The 24,298-nt window shown below is 49.3% G+C and overlaps 1 long non-coding RNA gene across 1 annotated transcript in view; it reads left to right on the top strand.

Annotated features, from left to right (window-relative positions):
• The window catches only part of LOC138488229 (uncharacterized), a 307,474-nt gene that overhangs the window by 275,230 nt on the left and 7,946 nt on the right, over positions 1 to 24,298 (top strand). The gene's annotated exons all lie outside the window — the stretch shown is intronic.

Below are 24,298 nucleotides of genomic sequence, written 5' to 3'. Positions count from 1 at the left end.
CTGGAGCATCACTGTACTCCAAGCCTCAGTCGTCCTCAGACTCCTCCTCTGCGGTGCTGCTAGGAAGGAGGAGAATATCTTGTAGCCGTACGGCAAGAAACTCTATTCCAACGCTTCCTTGCATCTTCGTCAGGCCAACGCAGATGCCATGCTGGCAGCTGCCAACCAAAGATTATGGTGGGAAATTGCGGACTTCCTTCTGGAACTCCCCGCCCAAAGCCAATCGCGCTTTAAGGCGGGGCTTGCAGAGGCCAAGCTTGTGGCACATGATCTCATGGAATCCACAGTGGCCCATATTGACACCTCTGGCTGTGCCATCTGCATTGCCATGGACATGAGGACAGCTCTGGGCAACAAAATTTAACCCAGACATCCAGGAACGCATCCTAGATCGACCATTCGAGGGGGCTTTGGTGGGGGGCCTGTTCTACTCCTTCACGGATGAAGAGCTGGACAAAAAGAACAGCTCACAAACGGCCAAGTCTTTACCCATCTTGACAAAGACCACTCCCAAGTCTTACACCCAGTCACAGCAGTGCTCCGACAAGGGGCGCGCGTATGGAGGGTTCCGTGGCTTCCAGGAACGGAGATCCAGGCAGTCGGACCGATTGTCGTCTCAGAACCCGCGCAAGCAACAAAAGGGCGGGTGAGTAAGGGCTTTTTCCAGTCCCCCTCCTCTGCGACAGCCTCAGAGGGAAAGAAGGCATGACGCGCCCCTTTAGGTCCACGTGTCTCCAGTGAGGGGCAGGCTTGCTCTCCATGCGCATTTCTGGCGCCAGAATTTCACGGACCCCTGGATCCCCTCTGTAGTATCCACGCGGTACTGCCTACCTATCCCAGCCTCTCCTCCACCCCCTCAGGTTGGGACAGCAACTCTTCTGCCAGAGATCCGGTCGCTCGTAGAGAGCCAGGCAGTGGAGGAAGTTCCAGCCTCCCAGCAAGGCTTGGGCTTTTACTCCAGGATTTTCGCCATTCAGAAGAAGAACCAGGCGGGATTTCCTTTCCACCCTCAACGTCTCCTTACCCCTTCAGAAATTCAAGATGGTTACGCCAGCTTTTATAGCAGACATTGTGCTAAGGAGACTGGATGTGCTCCCTGGATCTGAAGGACGTGTACCTACACGTCCCCATTTGGCAGCCCCAGCATTCTTTCCTACGGTTCAGGATCATGGGCTACAATTTTCGATACAAGGTCCTTCCTTTTGACCTCAATTCGGCCCCTAGGGTCTTTACCAGACTCATGAATACGGTGGCTGCCCTCCTCAGAGCGCAGGGCCTCCATATCTCCCCATACCTCGATGACTGGCTCGTCAGGGCTACATCTCCGGAAGCAGTTCACCACTCTTCCCGGGCCCTTATGAACACACTGCACAATGTGGGCTTCTCGCTCCATCTCAAGAAGTCACAGCTGCACTCCACGCAGACTGACATTCTTGGGCCTCATCTGGGACCCATGCTCCGAGAAGGTATTCCCATCAGAGGACAAGATCTCGGCCATCAAGAGGGCCACCACCCACTTCCTAAGCAGAGAGGTGACCTCGGCATGGTGCTACCAGCATTTCCTGGGTCACCTGTCGGTGGTCCTATTAGACCTCCCATACATGGGATTGAGGATGAGGAGGATTCAGAAGCACTTTGCGGACTCATGGAACCAGGCGTGGGGCTCGCAATCCGAGATGATCAACGTTCCTCCATCTCTCCACTCGGACCTAACATGGTGGTCCAGGGACTGCAACCTACGGACGGGCAAGTCCTTTCGGCCGCCCACCCCGCAGGCCACCATCACCACAGACTCCTCGCTCCAGGGCTGGGGAGCCACTCTGGATGATCTCTCTGTCCAAGGCACCTGGACCCGACAAGAGCAGGAATACCACATCAGTTAGTTAAAGCTCAACGCCATCTGGCTAGCGCTCAAGAGCCTTCCTGCCACTTCTCAAGGGCAAGGTTGTCCTCATCCAGACAGACCACCCGACCAGCATGTACTACATCAACAAGCAGGGAAGCACCAGATCCCCCTCCTCTCTGCAGACTGGCAATCAACATGTGGGAGTGGGCCCTGGAAAACATCTACCTCACAGCAGTCCACCTCCCGGGGGAATCCAACCTGGAAGCGGACAGGCTCAGCAGGTTGGGAGCGGACAATTACGAGTGGCAGCTAAACGCCCTCATTATTCAGGAGATATTCAACAGGTTGGGTCCTCCCCAAGTGGATCTCTTTGCCACCTAACACAACAAGAAGTGCCCTCAGTTCGCCTCCTGGCAGGGCCAGGTCCACGGCTCCCTGGGCGATGTATTTGGGCTTCATTGGAACTATATGTGGGCTTATGCCTTTCCTCCCACACTGCTAATTCAGAGCGATTTGCAAGATCAAGGAGTCTTGCCAACTCAACATCATTCTAATAGATCCATGGTGGCTGTCCACGCCATGGTTTTTGGAGCTGCTCAGCCTCTCGGAGATGCCTCCAATTCACCTCCCGACCGGCCGAGCAAATCTACTGGCAACGCAGGGGGCAGGGTCATCTAGCCCTCACAGCGTGGTACCTGAGCAGGTAACGCACCTCAGCCTCTCCCAGGCTAATCTGGAAATCATACAGGGCGCAAGGAGCAAAGCTACCAGGGCCCAGTATAAAAGAAAATGGACCAGGTCCTGCCACTGGACAAACTCAATGGAAATCGACCCCCTGGCATGTACCTTGGATGACGTGCTCACCTTCTCGGCACACCTCGTCCACTCTGGCGTGCAGATTATCTGCCGTACATTCCTCGCAGCCATCATAGCTTACAGGAACTCGTCAAGAAGCATTTGACGGGGCTCGCAAGGTCCTAACCGCCTGTCAAGAGGCCGCACTCCGTGTGGGACCTCAACATTGTCTTGGGCACCCTGGCGCACAAACCATTTGAGCCAATGGCGTCCGCGGACATCAGGCTGGTCACCATCAGGACGGCCTTACTAAGCGGCCTCACTTCGGCTCGTAGAGTCCTCGAAATCCAGGCACTGGTCGCTTCGCAATCGTAGTCTACCTTTCGCAGGGACAAAGTAGTCCTGCGGACACACCCAGCATTTCTGCCCAAGGTGCCGTCTGCTTTCCAATTGAATGAGGAAATAGTCCTTCCTATGTTCTTTGCTCATCCTAAAGACGAAGCACAGAGTGCTTCACTGCCTGGATGTCTGGCATGCCCTGAAATTCTACTTGGACAGGACCAAGGGCTTCTGCAAATCGGATGCCATGTTTGTCACTTTTGCGCATGATCAGGCCTCCATATCCTACTGGATGGTCTCCGCCATCAAGGAGGCGTACGAGGGCCAGCACAAGCTGCTTACGGCCACATGCACGCCCACGCAGTTAGGGCCAAGGCAACGGCCATTGCATTCCAGCACTATGTCTCTTGACAAGTCATAAGCAGAGCGGCCACTTGGGCCACTCCCTCAGCTTTCTGCAAGCATTAGTTAGGATGCTGGCTCTAGGTCTTATGCGGCTTTCAGACAGGCCGTTTTCAGGAACCTATTTGCTTAAGGAAGCTTTCCTCTCCACCCTGGGGCTACATTCAGTTGTAACCGCCCATGCAGTATGGAGGAAAGGGATCGGGACGTAAGAGGAATTCTAAGTTACTCACCTTAGTGACTAAAGTACTTGGTCTTCAGTCGCCTTTCCTCCATACATCCCACCATCCTCCACCCTAATAGTTTTGGTGTCATTAGCCAATGTTAAATCTATTGTCGACGCTTCAATGCGGACGGAGGTGTGGCGCGGGAGGGCGGAGTCAGGGCAGCGCATGCTCCCTGGGCTGAACCACTGCGCGCCTCTAAATTTAAAGGGGAAAGAGCTTTTTTTCTGGTGAAAAGGGTTCTGTCTCCCGTCCCTTGTAAGGGACGCCCATGATGTATGAAGTACGTTAGTCACTACGGTGAGTAACTTCTAATTTCTCCAGAGGCAGGTGTGGTTGCGCTGCACTGACTTCCGTCCAGAAGTCCAACATAAAGTCGTGGATATGCCCTGTGATGGGGAGCAGCTCTTTGGCGAGAAGATCGATGAGGCGCTCAAGGGCATGAAGGAAGACACTGAGACAGTAAAGTCCCTGGTGGATCTGCAAACGGGATGTTCTTTTCGCCCCTTTTGGGCGTTTCGATGGGCCTCTCGTAATGCCAGATTTGCTGCCTCCCGCGACCTAGGTTACATTCGCCCCAGTTACTCTTCCCAAGGTTTCAGGTACTCGTTCCAAGCGGCGCAGAAAAGCAAAGACTACCAGGTGCAGCGTAAGAATGGTCCTGCCTCCTCAGCTGCTAAGGGATGGCAATCTGTCTCACCAATGACTGCCATGCGGGCAGTCAACTTGGGGGCAGTGTTGCGACACGTTGACGAGTGGAATCTTATCACTACGGACCGCTGGGTACTGGATACGGTATGTCTTGGCCGCTCGTTTGTAGTTTCGTGGTCCTCAACTCCCAATTCCACTGTACACGTGGTGCAGCCATACCTGCATGTCCTGCGGCAGGAGGTCAAACTCATGTTGGCGAAGGGCGATTGAACCAGTTCCGGTATCAGAATGGGGCCAGGGGGTATTTTGTCACCCAAAAGCCCAATGGAAAGTGGAGGCCTATTCTAGATCTTGGGCCGTTGAACAAGAATCTGCAACGCCTGAAGTTCAAGATGCTGATGCTGCAGGATGTGATCCGTGTGGTGCAGCCGGGGGAGTTCCTGGTGTTAGATTTGGAGGACTCTTACTTCCACAACCCGATGAGGCCAAACCATCTCAAGTTCCTGTGCTTTCTGGTCGGGGACGACCATTACCAGTTCTGTGTCCTCCCGTTTGGGCTTAAGTCTGCGCCCAGAATGTTCACAAAATGCCTGGCTCCAGTGGCTGCCTTCCTCCTCAGGGAGGGGCATTGTGTACCCGTAGCTTGACTGGTTGTTAAGGGGGCCTTTGCCAGAAAGGGCGTTAATCTCTCCAGGTGTCCATGAACCTGCTACTACGACTGGGCTTCGCAGTAAACTTCGCAAAATCCTTTCTGACACCATCCAGGGAGTTGGTTTTTCTCGGCTTCAACAGATTGTTCTGTGCGAGAAACTGGGCATCGTCGGAAGAGAGAGAGTGGTGAAGTTGTAGTCCAGAGCGGCTGAATGTGGCCGAGGAACAGTGGTCTCGGTCCGCAGTTGCATGTCACTGCTGGGGTCCATAGCTTATGCCGAACTGTCGCTTGTTCATGCGACGGTACAAGAATTTCTCGCTGAAAGGTGGTCGCAAAGTAGAGGGTTATGGGTGGACAAGGTGGTCATCTCCAAGGGACTGGTGGAATCCCTGCGATGGTGGGCATGCACAGACAATCTGGTATGAGGCATGCCCCTGCTGGAGCATAACTTTCAGTTTACACTAGTGGCGGAGGCCTCACAGGTGGGTTGGGGGGTGCACCTCGACCAGTCGCAGGTCCAGGGCCTTTGGTCTACGGAGGAGGCAGGATTGCATATCAACGTACTGGAGTTGCGAGCGGTACACTGTGCCCTGAAATCCTTTCTCCCTTGTATCCAAGGCACGGTGGTTTTAGTGTTGACGGACAATACCACTACAATATTCTATTTAAGGAATGAGGGGGGTACGCATTCTCGGCTCCTGTCCAGAGAGGCTCAGGAGGTGTGGCATTAGGCCATTGTGCAGCAAATTCATATTCTGGCTTACCATCTGCCGAGGTTCCAGGATGTGCAGGCAGACACACTCAGCAGAGACGGGGGGACAGTTGCATGAGTGGATGCTGAAGAAGGCGTAGGTGACAAAGATCTTCAGAAAGTGGGGGTTTCCCACTCTCGACTTGTTTGCCACGCCGAAGAACAAGCAGTGCCCATTGTTTGCCAGCTGAGTGGCTCATCCAGGGTCAAAAGGGGATGCGTTCTCGTTCCCATGGACGGGCCTCTTCGGGTGTGCATTCCCTCTGTTTCCGCTGCTTCGACGGATGATCCAGTGGGTGCGCAGATACCAGTGCAGAATAATCTTAGTCGCCCCACTCTGGCCCAGACAGACATGGTACTAGATCTCCTTCATCTAGCGGTGGAAAAGCCGCTTCATCTGGGGGCGGAACATGATCTACTATCGCAGGATGATGGGAGAGTGTGGCATCACGATCCGGCATCTCTGAGCCTGGCTCCTGACCGCTCACAGTTTGGTCATTTAGGTATTTCACAGGAGGGGCGTCGGATCCTGGAGGCGGCAACGGCGCCTTCCACTAATGTCTCTTACTGTAGGAAATGGGCGAGATTCCGTGCCTGGTGTGAACAGCAGCCGGGAGTGCGGCCATTGGAGGTTACTCCGGCCCAGGTTCTCCCATAACTGCTTGGTGCAGGGGGCCTGGCGTTGTCAGTCAGGGTACATTTAGCGGCCATTTCCAGATTCACCAGAAAGCGTCCGGCTAGTCCTCTGTTTAGTGACAGATTGGTTAAGCATTTTCTGAAAGGACTTTCTGACTTTTCCCCCGGAGAAAAGGTGTGCTCTAGTATGGCGTCTCAATTTGGTTCTCGCTGCTCTCATGAAACCGCCGTTTGAGCTCATGTCGACGGCATCCTTGAAGTTCCTTTCGTGGAAGGTTGCATTTCTAGTGGCAATCGCATCTGCCAGGAGGATTTCGGAACTTCAGCGCTGGTCATTGACCCACCGTACCTGCGATTCACGAGGGACAAGGTTTTCTTGTCTACTAATCCGCACTTCATACCAAAAGTGCCTTTGGAGTTTCACAAACGCGCTACAATTGCCTTGCCCTTGTTCTTCGTCGAAGGGAACCACGCCGGCTGAAAGAGCCCCACATTCTCTGGACGTTAAGAGGGTGCTGAAGTTTTATCTGGCCCGTACTCAGGATTTCAGGCCGTCGAAACAGCTATTTGTGGCGTTTGGTCCCTCCAGCAATGGACAATCCATTTCCAAGCAAGGACTTTCACGTTCGGTTTTGTCCACAATTTAATTTTGTCAGGAAAAGGCTGGCAAGTCCTTGATGTGCAATCCTAAAGCCCATTCTACAAGGTCCACGGTGTCGGAATCCCGCTCATTGATATTTGCCAGGTGGCTTCTTGGGGCGGTGCCTACCTTCACCAGACACTATTGTCTGGGTCAGCAACATGTGGAAGATGTACAGGTGGGACGGGCGGTCCTTCAACGCCCGTTTCAATAAGGTATGCCCCTACAGCTTCTGTGGTTTGTATTTTACTCTATCACTTGCTGGTTCTGTTATCATGAATGTTGTGGGATGTTATTTGTTGTGTTTGTGGTTATAGCCTGGGGTTGGTTTGCCTGTCATGCACCTCCAAGGGTGGTTCGTACTGCTATATAATCTATTCACAGTATGTAAATCTGTGAAAGATCAATGCTGGAGAAGCGAGTAGTTAACTCCATCTCTCCAGCGTTGGTATCTTTCATGGATTCAAATGCGCCTGCCGGCCTCCCCCTGCAGGCAAAGCGTGATTCGGGTTTCCTCTACTTTGGAAGTTAAAATCTGAAGGAAAGCTGCGGGGGTGGGGCTATTTATAGCAAACATCCTATCGGGTAGCCTAAAGCACTCAAAAAGGACATTGATGGGACACTAAGGGGTCGAAGTTTTTCCATAGGAAAACGCTAGGTTAAAGTCACTGAGGTTTCCCAGCCTGACGGGAAATATTCACTGCATGTGAATGCATGAAAGATGCCAACGCTGGAGAAATGGAGATACAGGTAAGAAACTACTCCCTTCTGCAGCATTGGTATGTTTCCTAGATTCACATGTGCAAGCCCTCCCCCGCCTCGGGAGTGGCTGCTCCGTATCCAATCAGTCCTCACCTATGTTGGGAGGGTGGATAGCTCAGGGGCAATACATTTGTCTTGGAAGCAAGACAACACAGCAGAACACAGGTTTGAATTCCGATCCTGCGCTTAGAAACCAATCTCTGGTATGATGCATGTTAATACCAGAAAAATTATATTTCTGGTTCAAAATCTGAAGATGGATGCCTGGGGCGGAGCATAAACCCTGCCACCTCAAAGGGTAGACTCTAAAAGGACCAAAGGAGGTGGAGGGACTGCACTAGTGAAGGACTACACAAGCCATATGGGGCTATCTGTATAGCATTTTCCCATGGAAAAGTTTGATTTTAATAACAATTTCCAAGGTTTCCCAGTCCGACGACGGGAAATACAGTTACAGGTAACAGACGTCTGGTGCTGCATGCAAAGAGTTTGACTATGATCTATGATTTACAAGTAAGTAACTTCTGAATCAATGCTCATCCGATTCAGCACCACACAATGCTCTCTGACGACCTATTCTAAAATGCAATTATGATTTTGAAATGTAATAGAAATACCTAGCGGTGAACCACGTTTTCCCCAGACATGCAAGTTAGGAGCGTTTATCATCTGATTAAATCTTTTATGATCTTCACTTGTCAGGCTCTGCATTAAAGTAAACCTTCAAAGCAGTACATCCACTCTTTAAAATGATACTATATAGTCGAGGAAGGCACTAGTGCCAGTGGGTGCCCCCAGACAGCGGGGCCCTGGGCAACCACACAGACTACCCTTACCGTGGGCCGGCTCTGAACTCCACTCATGTTTTTCTTAAATGTCACAAAAGTAGCATTAGTGCATATATAAGGAGCTCAGCATTCTTTGTGTTCATTGGCGGTAAGATATGAGATTCCGCTCTTCCAACAATGGTTGCATGACCTAGTGGTTAATCTCCATGTCTTAAATTATATATGGGATAAGGTGGGCACCCTACCATATGTTATAAGGTTATTGCAAGTTGCCAACGAGTTCCATGACCAAATAGAGGAGCGATTCCGAAGGCAGAGTTCCTTTATAAGGTCATGGAACTCTGAGGTGACCTTCAAATATCCTTTTTAAGTACAGCATATTTTTTTTTATTCCTGATAATACATGGCCACACTTATCTCCTGGTGTCATGCTTAATCTAATGTAAAATATATTTTATTTGTTCCATATTATTGATGTAGAATGTCATTGGATTTTTTAAAAAAAGCTAACATGCAGTTTGTAATTTGTTGCAGAAAAATTATTTGAGCAGTTTAAGAAAAGGAATCGCAATTTTATTTTTTATTTTTGTGCGTTAAGTGCAAATTCTTGCTCACATGTTACACTCCAGAAGTGGCCAAATGAAACAATTGGTTCCTTGTCAATTTCTGTCTGTAAAGTGTCTCAAACTATTTTACAAGCACAGAATTTGAAAAGCTTGCCTCTGCTTTGGTCCACTTATCAGGTTTCTTTTCAACAAGCTGTATAAAAGATCCTGCCATAAAAGCCAGATGATATGCATAAAAATGTGGAACTCCTAAACCACCTTTCTCCAGAGGCAATTGCAATTTCCACAATTTAATCCTTGGTAGTTTGTCTTCCCTACATCCAATGGTAGCATGCTCAGAACGTAAGTTATTTTTGTAGTGGAGATCATTTTAAGGACATTGACTTTATCCCATAGAGAGAGATTCAGAAACTTCCACCTCTCCAACTCCTGCTTAAGTCCTGCACTTAACACCTTCATATTCTTCTATGCCATTCCTTCAAATTTTTTGGTCATCCAGACGCCCAAATATTTAAGTTTCTCCGGGCACCATTTAATCCAAGAGTTGTAATCGGCAGCTTATCATAACTGTTAGCGGTATTGCCTCTGACTTTGCCCTGAGTATTTATTGAAATCCCATATAAGTTCCATAAGAGTTGGCAGTGAGTTTCCCTGGTCCCTCAGCACTAGTAATGGATCATCTGCATATAACCATAATTTCTGTCCTACTCCGCCATAGCATACTCCTTGTATTTTTTGCTCTTGTCGAATTGCAGCCGTCAGTGGTTCTATTGAGATTACAAATAAAAACTGGCACCAAGGACATCCCTGCCTAGTACCCCATTCCAGTTCAAAGCTTTCTGATCTCATGCCATTGGTTCCGACATCTGCTGTCGGGTTGGAGTATAAAAGCTTAACCCAATTTATAAAGCATTCCCCAAGACCCATTTCTTCCAGCACCTCATACAGATAACTTCAATTCACCCTGTCGAAGACTTTCTCTGCCCCTAGAGCTATCCTGACAACCACTTCAGGACAGAAAAATAAAATGGAACCCACAACACAATTTTTGAGAAGCTCTTGAAAGGAATTTGTAAAACCTCTGAAACCAAGGACTAGCTTACTCCCACCCAGCCACTACCGATTTGTTGCCTGGACACCCCAAGACATGCCCTGCTCCTAGGCACTTGTCTGTATATATTCTTGTTTCTGATGTTTGTTAATCTGCTTAGAATCACATGATGTGCATAGGTCTGACATCCAGTGGTCACTGCGGAGTATTGCATTTTGTTTTTCGTAGTCGAAAAAGGGACGTCGACAAGGCGTGTCTGTAACACTATCCCTATAGTGACGTGCGTTGTAACCACAATCCCTCACGCGTCGAGGTCCATCAGATTGTTTTTTTCCGCCCAGCTACTGGTCGCCTTTATGCGGAGCTCCTCGAGAGACATTGCCAAATAGTTTCTTCGACCTTTGGTCGTTTGTTATTAATATCAATAACGTACATCCCTCCCTCGACGCAGAGCTGTTTCTCCGCCGAGCAAGATCTTCGATGGAAGGACGAGCGGAGGGGATCCTTCGGCGCTGCCGAACACGTGGCCAGGCCTCGCCGGCTATACACAGTAGGGAGAGTGGGGTTTTGTGGCCTTTCTTTCTTTTCTTTAAGAATGCCTTTCTCTTTCCCCTCCCTCTCTTTCGAGGTCGTAGTTACACTTATTGCCCTCAGCTATGGAGAGGACGCCATTTAGGTTTTGCCCACTTTGCAAGGGTAAATATACCTGGAAGGATAAGCACAAACGGTGCAACCGTTGCTTACCCCTCGATCACCAGGACGACGGCTGTGCGGCCTGTAAATTACTAAAGCCCAAAACTCTAAAATACCGCAGGGCCAAAAGGTGGGCGGCCTACGCCATGTCTAGGCCTGACTCCTCTGCCGCCGCCGCCAAGTGTGACGAGGACAAGTGACTACACGGCCCCCGTAACTGAGGCTGTAGACCTTTCAAAGGAGCGTTCATGCTCCTCGTCGTCCGTCCCCGGCCCCGACAAGCCCGGCTCACGCCCAGCTTATGGGGATGTACACCCCGGCGCCAAGGACGCACACGCAAAAACCCCAAAGCACATACCCCCCGGCACGCATTCGTCGAAGACGAAGGCAGCCATAGCGCCAACGGGGACGCCGGGCCCACCGGCGTCTTCCGCCGACCGTAAGGGTCGTCAGCCCTCCCCACCACCGCTTCCGCGACAGGCGTCTGGGCATTCTAAAAATAAGGGCGCTAACCCCAAAACCTCCGGCGACGCGCATCGCAAAAGCGCTCACGTTGCCAACAAGGACTCGACGGGCAAGGACTCGACGGGCAAGGACTCGACGAGCAAAGGCTCGACGTTACATAGGCTCGACGTTACATAGCGCGACGGCGACCGATCCCTCGGAAGAGAGCATGATCGCCGAAAGCCTCGCGCGCATAGCATCTAAGGACGGCCAGAGACGTACGCCGAGTGAGACGCCCAAAACCGCGCACAAGGCCAAAGATACGCTGAAAGCGCCAGAAAACAGATCAGGCCAGTTCCCGACAGAAGGCCCTAGCCAGCAAAAAGGCTACTCAGAAGGCGAAGGCTCTCTTTCTTCGACATTATGGGACAGAACCAGACAATTACAGAAGGAAGAAACCCCCTTTTCTTTCCCAGACCGTCCTGGCCGACCTCAGTGGACCTTTGAAAGGTTCCAGACCTGTATGGATAAACTAGACTGGTTCATGTCCATCCCAGAAGACAGAACACCCAAGAGACCAAGGGAGGCACCCCTGGAGAGTCCAAGGGCTAAATACAAGAAGTTTTATAACCCCATACAGAAGGACCCCATACAGGAGGACATATACCCTCACAATCCCACTGAGGAAGATACCTTCTTCCAGGAGGAAGATGAGTTCACCTATGTTGAAGACCAACAAGAAGAGGAAGGTTTTCACGAGGAAACAAACCTATGTGAGGAGGTATTCCAGGAGGACACAGGCGAGGGCGACTCAAATCCCTGGCAGTCACCGGCTAGGTCGACAGACACAGGCAGTAGCAGTATAGTCATCAGGTCTACTGAAACTACACCAGTCAGGAACCCTTCGCCTGTCGATGAACGCACCTTCAATGCACTGCTGAAGGCAGCAGCACATTTCGAAATTGAAACTGGGGAAGTCGCCCCAGACACCGATTTTGTGGAGAGGATTATCAAGGAAAAACCCCCCACTAGCCAAATTATACCCATCCTCGCCTCAGATAAGAGACGTATTACACCTTCTCTTTCCACTCCTGCATTGGTGAGAGGGGTCAATCCGAGGATTGAGAAACTGTTCTCTCCCAATCAATCAGACCCATTATATATTAAGGGTCACTCAATCCCGGAATCCCTGGTCGTGACCAACACCAGGTAAAGGGCAGGAGTCCCACTATCTACCAGCGAGGCACCCCCAGATAAAGAGGGGAAGAAGCTGTACGCCCTAGCCAAGAGAGTCACCACCTCTGCAGAATTCTCTACCAGAATCGCCAATAATAATACCCTATTGGCAAGCTACGCCGATGCTCAATGGGCTAAGCTCAAACAGGACATCGAAGAAGTTCCCGAACCCCTAAGGACTCGTTTGCTAGCTACAGTTAACGAGGGCTCTCTGGTCAATCAAAGCATCGTCAAGAATACCCTCGATGCAGCAGAGACGGCTGGCCGCACTCTGGTGCAAGGAATTTTACTGAAGCGTCATGTCTGGCTTCGCAATTCCGGATTTAAGGCGGAAACACAAGCATCCCTTATTAATAAACCCATAGAGGAGTCAAACCTCTTTGGGAGAGCAGTGGATGGCGCACTGGCGAACGCAAAGAAAGAATTTGACGCAATAAAGACCTTAGACCAAATTTCAAAACCCCCTTACAGGCGGGGATTTGGTAATAAGCGCTTTTTTTTAGTGGACAACGCCAGCAACAAAACCAACAGTATTCTGCCAGCAACTACCAGGGTAATAGCGGCTAGTACAATCAGAGAGGTCAATGCCGTGGCAAAGGAAGAGGCCGGGGTTTCACCCCCAGAGACTCCCAAGCCACCAACACCACCAAGTGACGCGAAGATTTGCGTCCCCTCCCATGCAACGCCGGTCGGGGGCCGGTTAACATCCTTTCTTCCAGCATGGGAGGGTATAACTTCAGACTGCTGGGTACTTTCCACCGTAGCCCGCGGCTACTGTATAGAGTTCAACAGTTCCCCAACATACAGACCCCAGAGGGGACGCCGCATGACACCAGAACACCTCGCCATCCTTCTCCAAGAAGTGGACCAACTGCTGGAAAAAGGAGCCATAGAGGACGTGCCTCTATCTCAGGTAATGGAAGGTATTTATTCAGTGTACTTCCTTGTACCCAAAAAGGATCTAACCATGCGCCCTGTATTAGATCTGCGCCCAGCGAACAAGTTTGTCAAACCCCAAATGTTTTGTATGGTGACCTTACAGGAAGTGATCCCACTGCTATCACAGGGAGATTACATGACAACATTGGACATGAAAGATGCATACTTTCATATTTTAATGTTGCCAGCGCACAGAAGATACCTCAGGTTCATGATAGAGGGCAAACACTACCAGTCGGCATAGCATCTGCACCAAGGGTATTCATGAAAGTACTGGCAGTGGCAGCGGCCCACCTGCGCAGGTTATCCATCCCAGTATACCCTTACCTCGACGACTGGCTCATAACGGGATTCTTAGGAGACATGCTTCTCAAACACCCGAAAGACTGTAGACCTTTTGTTCCAACTGGGCTTCTCCATCAAGAAGAAGTCCAGCTTAGACCCCAGCCAAGTCAAACAATTCCTAGGGGCTCTAATTCGAACAAAGGACGGCCTAGACAATCTAGTGGTGGTCTCGCAGGCCTTGGTTCTCTCGCTACGGTGGTGGACAAAGGAAAACCTGATGATAGGAAAACCCTTTGCCACACCCGCGGTGGAGGCCACTCTAACCACGGACGCATCCCTCACAGGATGGGGGGCTCACCTATCCCATCAGACTGCTCACGGAGTGTGGACTCCGAGCGTAGCATCCAAGCACATAAACCTACTGGAGCTACTGGCGGTGTTCAAAGCACTAAAAGCCTTCCAGGAACACCTACACCACAGCCATGTACTACATCAACAAGCAGGGGGGCACCCACTCTCCAGGACTGTCCAAGCTGTCCCAGAATATATGGAAGTGGGCTCCCAGACACAACATGTTCCCAATGTCACAACACGTACCAGGGGAACTCAATCTGCTAGCAGACAAACTCAGCAGAGACTTCCCCCTGCCCGAAGAGTACGAATGGCGATTGCACGAAGACATTGTCTTAGACATCTTCATGCAATGAGGATTCCCGGAAATAGACCTGTTCGCAACTCTGGAGAACTCACAATGCCAAAGTTACGCCTCCAGGTACCCCCAGAACCAGTCCAAGGGGAACGGTCTGTCGATTCAATGGTCAGGGAAATTTGTCTACGCCTTTCCCCCGACTCCCCTTCTCAACAAAGTTGTGCACAAGATGCACCAGGAACAAGTTACCATGATACTAGTGGCCCCAATGTGGGCCCGGCAGCCATGGTTCGCGCACTTGATGGAGATGTCCCTATCTCGCCCTTCCCTGCCCGTACAACATGCTGTCACAGGACAAGGGCAGGGCACTGCATACATGCCCTCAGACCATGAACTTAGCAGCCTGGCTCCTGAGATCATAGAATTTGGACATCTACAACTTCCGCAGAGATGTGTGGACATCCTCAGGGAAGCCAGAAAACCTAATACTCGCCACTGCTATTCTAGCAAGTGGAGAAGATTTGTCATCTGGTGTAGAGGTAAGAGCATCAACCCAGTTGACTGCTCTCCCACACACATTGTTCTGTACTTGACCCATTAATGGATTCAGGTCTAGAGTTCGATTCCATTAAAGTCCACCTGGCGGCACTTAAAGTGTTGTGGTGGAAGATACCAGTTATCAAGGCCTTCATGGAGGGGGTAAAGAGAATACACCCTCCGATAGCTAACTCAGCTCCCGGATGGGACTTTCCAGACTCATGGGCTCACCATTTGAATCCATGCACAAGGCAACTCTTAAAGACCTCACTCTTAAGACTGCTTTCCTAATAGCTATCACCTCCTTTAGGAGAGTAAGTGAACTACAGGCTCTTTCGAAGGGATTGTGTCCTCTGACGTATTCCTCATCTTGGATATCTCCTTCCAGCTCTGCTGGCCTCGGAACATTTTTTCTCTCTAGAGGGCGCTGCGCGTCGACGTCCTCCGAGTCGATGTCCCTCGACAGCCGCCGTATCCACGTCGACGTCATCCTGCCTATAAAGGCCGCGCGCAGCGTCCGTTGCTCAGTTACGTTTTTCCACGCTTACTCAGTGCCTCGGAATACCGCTGCTCAGTTCTTGTCAGATTAATCCTATTTACCTCGAGTTATTCGATCCGTACTCGATGGCTTCCTCGTCGGAACCGACAACTCCTCGATCCGGCTTCAAAAAATGCCGAGATTGTGGGGAAAAGATGTCGCTGACTGACCCTCAGAGTTTGTCTGTGGTGTTTGGGAGCTGAACACCATTGTTCGGAATGCGAAGACTGTATGTCCATGACAGCTAAGGCCCTGAAGGAGCGTAGGGGGAAGCTGGAGAAAGGTAAGACTTTTAAAGCTTCTTCTTCGTCGACGAAGTCGAGACACTCGTCTCCTCGTCACCATTCGCGCTCCAGGTCTCGGAGTGGGTCCCATCACTCCTCGAGATCGAAGCACTTGAAGAGGAGACGTCGAAGATCCCCTTCTCCGTCTTCCTCTTCCTCTGTTTCGCCAAAAAGAATCCCTTGCCCCACGAAACATAGTTCCCGGGCTGAATGGGAGGAATTCCGCAAAAATGATGAGCGTCTTCGAGAAAGCGGCCTCAACCCCCTCGAAGACTGCCGAGAGCGATGCTCTGGTCGAAAGACCCGAAGGTCAAAAACGCTGCGAGTCGCAGTACCCGGCGAAGGAAACCTCTCGAGCGCGTCTCGAACCCTCGAGTAGGACTATGACCTCCAAACCTTCCTCGAAGGTTCCGTCGACGAGGGTTCCGTCGACGCCGAGGTCGGTGTCTTCGACGCCGTTGTCGAAGGGACCTTCGACACACGGGTCTGTCGACTCAACGCCAGCTTCGACACCGACGTCGACGCCAAGAAAAGTCACGGTTACGACACACCCAGTGACTATCCCCAGGTCCTCGACGTCAATGGCTTCGAGATTGTCGAGTAGAATTCCAATTCTGTCGAGGTCTTCGAGGCCTCCGCCTTTGTTTTCGACGCCACGCTCGAAGCCTTCGACGTCAGCGTCGACGACATGGACGTTTTCGAGGCCGATAATGACAAGTTCGGCACCCTCTGCCTTGGAAATGGGATTTACTCCCTTTATGAGTTCAGAACAATTGAGAACTATGTCCTCAATTTTGGAAGAGGGTGAATTGTCTGAACAGGAAGACACATTTGAGTTGCAGGGACCTGTAACCCCAATTAGAGAGGAATTTTCCTCTGAAGAGCGCAGGTTAAAGGATCTTCATGATTCCTTACATGAGGCAAGTGGGTAAGACACTTCCCCTGAGGTGGAGTTTGCTAGGCCAGACCCGGGGGAGCATGCTGGAACCCCCTATAGAGCCTTAATGACCAGGATCACAGAGTTCATGGGGTGGTCTGCACCTTCACAATCTTTCCAACAAGATGACCTTACGGATATTCTTGACAAAGGCCCACAGGAGGATCCTGTGGTGCCTTTTCATAAAGCTCTTCAGAGGAAGATCATGACAAACTGGGAAACCCCAGATGTCGTACCAGCAGTAAATAAAAAACTGTCTACAAAGTACAGGGTATCTTCTACAGACCCGGAGTTTTTGTCTAAACACCCATCCCCAGAAAGTCTGGTGGTACAGGCAGTATCCTCTACCGATGTCAAGACGGCTTATCCTACCGTCCCACAGGACAGGGATGATAAAAAATATGATGCTATGGCAAAGAAAGTCTTTTCAGCATGTAGCATGGCGTTAAAATCTGTTAATGCTACTTGCACCCTTGCTAGGTTCAGCCATACACTTTGGGAGTATGCTTCTACAGCGGCTGACTGCATCCCGGAGGGAGAAGAAAGGGATGCGTTCCTGAATATTATACAGGACGGTAAAGACGCTATGTGCGAATCCCTCCAGACGGGCATTGATTCGGCTGACAGTATCAGCAGAGCAATGGCGGCTAGTACATCAACCAGGAGATTCGCTTGGTTGAGAAAGTCTGGTTTTGCCCCAGATGTGCAAGCCAGGCTCTTGAACATGCCATTCGATGGCTCTTCTTTGTTCAGGAAAAAGGCGGATGACAGTTTAGAGAAACTGCAAACTTCAAAAGCAGCAGCAAAATCCCTAGGAGCTGCAATCCGTCAGACTCCTTTTCGTCCCACAGGAACCTCTGCGAGGGGCAAGTCTTTTCGCTTCTACTCCGCATTCGGAAGAGGTAGAGGACGACCGGCTCAAAGGGGACAAAGAAGAACTACCCGAGGTGGACGGGGTAGATATTCAAAAGCCGCAGCAACAGCAGGTGCCTCTTTACCATCGGCATCTGCATCAGCCGCCCCAAAACCACTGAGGACTTCCCTCACAAGACACCTGTAGGAGGCAGGTTAACTCAACATCTGGCGGAATGGCAGGCTATAATGTCAGATGCTTGGGCATTGGAAACAGTTGCCCAAGGTTACTGCCTGCCTTTCCTACGTATACCTCAGAGTCATCCACCGGGGATCAGCTCTCAGAAAGCTCCAGATCCGCTCCTCTTGCAGGAAATTTTGGACCTGCTAGAGAAAGGTGCCATAGAACCGGTACCTGTAGCGGAGAGGAACAAGGACTGGTACTCCCCTTACTTTCTCATTCCGAAGAAAGACGGAGGACTGAGACCCATATTGGACTTGCGAGAATTGAACAAATTCCTCAGAAAAGACAAATTCAAGATGGTCACTCTTTCTCAGATCCTCCAGGCCCTTCAGTTCCAGGACTGGTTGGTATCTCTGGACCTTCAGGACGCTTATTTCCATGTGCCTATCCATCTCAAACACAGGAAATACCTGAGGTTCGCAATTGGCAACTCTCACTATCAACTTCGAGTGCTGCCATTTGGGCTGACCTCCGCCCCGAGGGTCTTCACCAAGTTAATGTCGGTAGTGGCTGCAAGTCTAAGGAGGGAAGGGATTCACGTCTACCCCTACTTGGACGATTGGTTGATCAGGGCTGTTTCTTCGGAACAAGCTCAGATCCAGCTAAATCACATGTGCCACTTCCTTCAGACTGGGCTTCTCCCTCAATTTAAAGAAGTCACAAATGATACCATCGCAGAGACTCCAGTTCATAGGAGCGATCCTGGACACTTCCCTGGGAAAAGCCTCGCCACCAGAGGTGAGGGCTCAAGATATTCTACAGATGGTTACCAAGTTCCAACATGCCCAACGTCTCCCAGCCTTCGACTTTTTGAGGTTGCTAGGCCTCATGGCATCCTGCATTTTCCTAGTGCCAGAGGCTCGCCTGAGAATGAGATCCCTCCAGTGGGCACTGAGGACTCAGTGGTCACAATTCTCAGGGAGAATGACAGATCTTCTTCAGGTTCCCGACAGAATAGCTCGAGACCTTCAGTGGTGGGCCTGTCAGGAGAACATTCTGAAAGGAGAACAGTTTTGGCAACCCTGGCCGGAGATAACAGTAGTCACAGATGCCTCACTCACGGGGTGGGGAGCCCACGCCAACGACTTGACCATCAGCGGTCGTTGGTCTCCATCGGAGTCCAGACTACATATCAACCTGTTAGAGCTGAGAGCCATCAGACTTGCGCTGAAGGCGTTCCTGCCAGCTGTACAAGGGAAGAACGTCCTGATAATGACGGACAACAGGGTGGCCATGCATTACCTCAACAAAAGAGGAGGCGTAGGATCACTACCCCTGTGCAGAGAGGCGATGCAGCTCTGGTTTTGGGCAATCCAAGAAGGAATCTCTCTATCGGCAGTTCACCTAGCCGGAGAGAAGAACTTGACAGCGGACGCTCTGAGCAGGCAGAACACAGTCTCCCACGAGTGGGAGCTAGCTCAGGAAGTCCTTCAAGAGATCTTTGCCTTTGGGGAACCCCTCAGGTAGATCTGTTCGCCACCAGCATAAAAAGGAAATGCGACCTGTTCTGCTCAAGGGAATTTCCCCCGAGAGGAGCTCTGGGAGACGCGTTCATAGTGGACTGGGAGTTTCCGCTTCTGTACGCGTTCCCACCGGTCCCTGTCATTCCTCAAATGATCAGGAGGTTGAGAAGATTCCGGCGAACCATGATCCTAATTGCCCCGGGTTGGGCCAGGAGAACGTGGTACCTAGACTTGTCCATCTGCCCTCCAATTCGACTTCCACTCAGAGAGAACCTACTCTCACAGAAGGGAGGTCGGGTTCTCCATCCAGACATCAAAACCCTCAACCTTCACGTTTGGCTTCTGAAAGGCTGAGGTACAAGGATTGGGACCTCCCTGATGATGTTATGGAGGTGTTGCTTTCGGCAAGGAGGCCAGCAACAAAGTCTTTATACCGCTGCCGTTGGAACAGATTTTGCAGCTGGTGTAGAGAACAGAATATCGACCCTTTTTCATGTGGTACACCAATGGTTTTGTCCTTCCTACTATATTTGGCAAATTCAGGCCTTCAAGTTGGCACCATTAAGGGCTATCTCGCAGCGCTATCCATCTTTAAGCGTAATGCGGAAGAACCATCCTATTTCAAATTACCCTTGGTAATACAGTTTCTAAAGGGGTTAACCAATGTTTATCCCCCAAGACCATTCCAAGTTCTCCTATGGGATTTAAACTTGGTACTAACTTTCCTGATGGGCACACCTTTCGAACCTCTCCATTCTTGTTCGTTAAGATTCCTTACCCTTAAAACTGTTTTATTAATAGCACTTACATCTGCTAGAAGGGTGAGCGAATTACAAGCTCTTTCTTGTAAACCCCCTCACACAATATTTCACAAAGACAAAGTTGTCCTGCAAGTGAAGCCTAATTTCCTCCCAAAGGTGGTTTCTGAATTCCATACACTCAGAAGATTACCCTACCATCTTTCTATCCTCCTCCTCACCCGGGGAAAGAGGAAGAGAGGTTACACAGGCTAGACCCTAGGAGGGCTTTAAGTTTTTACATCAGTAGACTAGCCAGGATAAGACAGGCAGACCAGCTGTTTGTAGGTTATGCAGGTCACAAGCTGGGGTTACCAATAACTAAGCAGACCATTTCCAGATGGATCATTCTAGCCATTCTGGAATGTTATAAACTGGCAGGGAAAGAGCCCCCTCAAAACCTTAGGGCTCATTCGACCAGAGGTATTGCAGCTTCATCGGCCCTCAAAAGAGGCGTGCCGGTTAAAGACATCTGTGCGGCCGCTACATGGTCGTCTGTCCATACCTTTACACGTTTTTACAATTTGGATTCCTCCTCCAGTCAAGAGACTAGGTTTGGAAGGGCTGTACTGCATTCTATTCATCAATAGAAGACAGCGTGAAGTCAGTACTCCCTCCTCCAATAATAGAATACTGCTATGGGAGCCTATCTAAAATGAGGAATACGTCGGAGGACACAATCCCTTCGAAGAACAAGTTACTTCTTACCTTGTAACGTTCTTTCGACGGGATGTTCCTCCGACGTATTCCTCATCGACCCTCCCATCCATCACCGCAGTTCTACTTCCCTTGTTGTTGCAGCTTACGCTCCTTCAGGGTGATTAGTTTAGTCCAGAAAGTATTATTGTGGGCTACAAAACAGAACTGAGCAACGGACGCTGCGCGCGGCCTTTACGTCGATACGGCGGCTGTCGAGGGACATCGACTCGGAGGACGTCGACGCGCAGCGCCCTCTAGAGAGAAAAACTTTTCTGAGGCCAGCAGAGCTGGAAGGAGATATCTAAGATGAGGAATACATCGGAGGAACATCCCGTCGAAAGAACGTTACAAGGTAACTTGTTCTTCTGTTCTAGACCCCTTCGTAACAGTTCACAAAGATAAGGTGGTTCTACGCACACACCCAAGGTTTGCAACGAAATTCATCTCGAAATTCCATGTAAACCAGTCAATAGAACTACCAACGTTCTTTGAAAACCCTTCCAACTTGGGAGAAAAAAGTCTGCATACACTGGATGTACGCAGAGCTGCCATGTTCTACATGGAAAGAACCAGGCCACTGAGAAAGACTAATTAGTTCTTTGTCTCGGTGGCAGCAGGAAGAGAAGGAGATGCAGTCTCAAAGTCCACTATATCTAGATGGATTGTTCAATGCATCACTCTCTGTTACACTCTTGCTAAGAGATAACTACCCTTCAAGCCAAGAGCACATTCTACTCGAGGCACTGGGGCTTCCATAGCTTTCATTGCAAATGTTCCCCTTGAGTCCATCTGCAAAGCGACTATCTGGAGTTCTGTGCACACTTTTACAAAACACTACTGTCTAGATGCACACTCTAGATCTGACTCCCAGGTGGGACAGGCAGTATTAAGACATCTTTTCTCTACTGTTCCTTCTCATAACCCACGCCAACTCTGGGTACTGCTCGCTAGTCTCTGCACAGCATGTGATTCTAAGCAGATTAACAAACATCAGAAGACAATGCATTACTTACCGTAAAAGCATTTCTGATGGTTGTATCTGCTTAGATTCACATGCGCCCACCCTTCCTCCCCGCTCGGATGGAAGGAACATAGACATCTTTCTACATCTCTCTTTTCTGTACTCACTCACTGACGTATAAAAGGCTCCCTCAGGGCAGAAAAAATACAAACGGAGGGAGCTCGACGCGTGAGGGATTGTGGGTACAACGCACGTCACTATAGGGATAGTGTTACAGACACGCCTTGTCGACGTCCCCTTTTCGACTACGAAAAACAAAATGCAATACTCTGCAGTGACCACTGGATGTCGGACCTATGCACAGCATGTGAATGTAAGCAGATACAACTATCAGAAATGCTTTTACGGTAAGTAATGCATTGTCATATACTTGCTTCTACCCGCCGCTTGTGTTTTTTTTTAGGCATATGTTTGTATATAGTCGCACATATATTTGCTCTTTTTCTGCTATATTGTATAAATTCTTGCCAAATACTGTAAACAAGCTTAAGTTGTCATGAAAACTGTTGCACTCGGCTACCCCTGGGTTTGGCGCGCATTACCAAATAATAAAACAAACAAAATGCCATTAAGAGACTAGACTCACCTAGTTCAACCCTGAAATAAAAGATGATGAGAAAACACTATTTTGGCCTGAATGGTTCTTGGGAGGTGTGCAGTGGATCGGGGACCTCAGATATGACAAATGGCTGACCCTGAGTCACGTTCAGGATACGTGGGAAATTCCTAATTGTACACAACATGATTATCAAAGGCTTAAAAGAGCTATTGGAGAAATTCAGTCTAAAGAGGCAACTGATTTTGTAGCCCTAAATGCAATGGAAAAACAGAAGGTGGTGGGCCTGCGAGTAGATACTATTAACTCATTGTCTAAATCTAAGGATAACAGATCACTAATGGAAGAATGGACTAGGAGATTATCATGTGAAATGACACCGGAAAGATGGAAGAATATATTGATGAATGTTTGCCTGTCTACAGTGAGTTTAAGCCTGAATAGGGTCTATTGGACTCCTGAGGGATTACACGAGAGAGGACTGTTTGATACGAATGACTGTTGGGGATGTTTTCACAGAATGGGCACTTTGGAACACATGCTTTGGGAGTGTGAGAGCGAGTAATTGCTGTGGTAGACTATATCATTTTTAACAATGTATTAGGGCAGACCTTGGATTATGATTTTAATACTTTAATTCTCAGTGATGATGAGCTGAATGATCTACGAACTTCGCAACGTAAATGGCTATTTAGAGGTGCCTCATTGGCCAAAAAACTAATATTGAGAGGATGGAAATTGAGACGATCCCCGGAAGTAGATGTTTGGATGGATGAAATGTTGAAATTGGCAGATATGTAAAGGCTGATGTATCAAAGAAAGGAAAAAAAGTATTTTTTGAAAAAATATGGGGTAGTTTCCTGGACATGTATTAGATCTGTTTGAAACAGCCTGTGGTAAATTATTATTGTTGCCTTTTTTGCGGGGGCGGGAGGGGGGGTTAAGAGATGTGTAGTTATAATAATGGTTTATGTGAAATGTTTGTAAATTTATAAAATGTCAATACAAAATAAATTTAAAATCTTTAACTTGTCACAGCTTTAAGTGCAACGGTGACTGCTGGGGTTCGGCCCTATGCCGACTCAAGCAGCAGACATTGTGACGTCACAACAGAAGCATAATAATCAGTAGTTGTGATGTCATTTTCTAATAAAGGTCAGTTGTGATGTCACAACTAGCCTGTAATAAGGAACATTATTTCTAGGCTTTTATACAGATATTGCAGGCTGACATGTATTACATGAATAGTGTACTAATTTTATTTTTAGTTTGTTTAAAGCATCGCCCTAACACAAGAGCAGCAAAACGCTGTACAGGGTGTGGGTAGCCAGCATTTGGGCTGGTATCTTGTAACAGTAGCGCAGTACTGAGAGTTGCGGTCTGCGTCAGTCTGTACATCCATTGGGATTAGTCCCTTCTCATGTGTTGTTGAAAAAGCCACTTCTTGAGAGATTGTGCAATTGGAGAATTTTGGGGACATTCCGAGCTGGTACTGGGATAGAGTATGAAAGGGTGGGTGTGACACAAGAACGTTTTTGTCCGTCCTCTTTGTGGGCGAGTTGTGATTCGTAGCCATTGGTGGATTTGCAGAGAGAGGGGCGCATGTGCCACCAGATATGTGGAGCTTAGCTGTCAGGTAGGCTGGTGTGCTACTCGTGACTGCTTTGATCAATGCAGTCTTGAACAGTATCCTGGAATGGAGACCAAGCTAATGTAATAAGTCTAGGAGAGTGGTGATTTGGTCAAATTTCCGCACACCTGTAATAAAACTCATCTTCTCAAAGAGATCCATATCTGAAGGGTAGGTTCGGAAATTGTAGTTGTGTTGCTCTTGCCAGTTTTTAGAATGACACGTACATTGCCTGAAATAGAAAAATAAATGTACTAAATCAAAGCCTGTTGTCAGATCAGCTGAAAAATGATGCCGGTTTTGGGAAGTTAGTTGGGCATACTACATATGATATGTAGCTGACGGTATCATTTTGCACATGTACTAATAGTGTTAAATACGGAAATAAAAA

This window comes from Ambystoma mexicanum, chromosome 9 (assembly GCF_040938575.1).
Source record: "Ambystoma mexicanum isolate Mex_15411 chromosome 9, UKY_AmexF1_1, whole genome shotgun sequence".
NCBI lineage: Eukaryota > Metazoa > Chordata > Amphibia > Caudata > Ambystomatidae > Ambystoma > Ambystoma mexicanum.
The sequence above is the reverse complement of the archived record's forward strand: the minus strand, read 5'-3'. Positions and strand labels throughout refer to the sequence as shown.